This window comes from Rhinopithecus bieti, unplaced genomic scaffold (genome assembly GCF_001698545.2).
Source record: "Rhinopithecus bieti isolate Rb0 unplaced genomic scaffold, ASM169854v2 scaffold_4640, whole genome shotgun sequence".
Lineage (NCBI taxonomy): Eukaryota > Metazoa > Chordata > Mammalia > Primates > Cercopithecidae > Rhinopithecus > Rhinopithecus bieti.
In genome coordinates, this window is record NW_016804643.1 from 1,172,345 (window position 1) to 1,173,811 (window position 1,467).

Sequence of the window (1,467 nt, forward strand, 5' to 3'; positions counted from 1 at the left end):
GCATATTAACTCCTTATCAGATATATGGTTCACAAGTAGTTTCTCCCATGACATAAATATTTTTGTACTTGAACTTAGCAAAAGTTAGACCAATATAAAAAGGCGTTATTATTAAATGGGTACACAAATTTTACCACCATCTTGAGAAATACATAATGACAATTTAAGTGTTAATTTAAAATGTTTATTTCTTAAGAATTACACGGTAATAATAATAGTGGCAATAATCATTATAATAACCATTTATTAAGTAATTATAATTACTTTGCATTAGGTATTAGGCACTTCATCAAGATTATTATTTATTTTTTTAAAGCTGGTATGAATATATTAATACCAAACAAAGTAGACTTTTAGGCAACAAGCATCCCTACAGATAAAGAATAACACTTCATCATAATAACAGTTTCAATTTGCCGGGAAGATTTAACAATTCTAAATTTGCATTTATCAATTACATGTCCTGATACTATATAAGCACAAATGGAGAGAATTGCATGAAAAAATGGTTAAAGCCAAAACATAGTAAAAAAATTCTAACATTCTTTTAAATAAAATAAGCTGGAAAAAAATAAGAAGGATATAGAAAATTGGAACTATAAAATTAACCAAGTGACCTGATGAACATATATAGAATACTGTATTCAAAAACTGTAAAATATACTGAATTTTAAAGACACAAATGATAAACATAAAATATAGAAATAAAACTAGCAATCAATATGAATATAGCCTTACATTTTAAATCTTACAAGATTATTTTATTTAATCTTCCAAACAATCATGTGAGGTTAATATATTTATTAGGAAGGAGCTAAAATTTGGAGTCATAAACACTTTGCAAGGATCTTATGGCTGATAAGGTGATTAAGCTAGGATCTGAGGCGAAGTCTGACTTCAAACTGTGTTCTTCAGCTTTTTATCTGTCTCATTGTTTAATTTGTATTTTGTTATTGCTAGCTGCATTAATCATTTTTCATTTATTTATTTGCTCTTGTAGAGTTAACTGTGTCTTGCTAGTTTGTTTATTGGAACATTGATGATTTTTCTTATCAGTTTGTATGATCTTATGTACTATAGATGGATACCCTCTGTGGATAATATTTGTTGAAAATATTGGTCTGTTTCTCTTTTAGATTGTTTTAATTATAAATATCAAATTCTTCTATTACTATTTTTTCCTACATAACTTTTTCTAATTAATTGAAGCCTCATTATTATTCTTCAAAAGAGCTGTTATGCTTTTCTATCTAATCTAAATTGAATACAATTATCTCTTGGTATCTGTGGGGGATTGGTTCCAGGACCCCATCTCCCTGCATATAGCAGAATACTTGCATACTCAAGTCCCACAAGTCCCGCAGTTGATGTGAGAAATATGCCTATAGGAAAAGCTAGCCTTCCATATCCATGAGTTTCCCATTCTGTGAATACTGTATTTTTTTTTTTTAATTATTATTATACTTT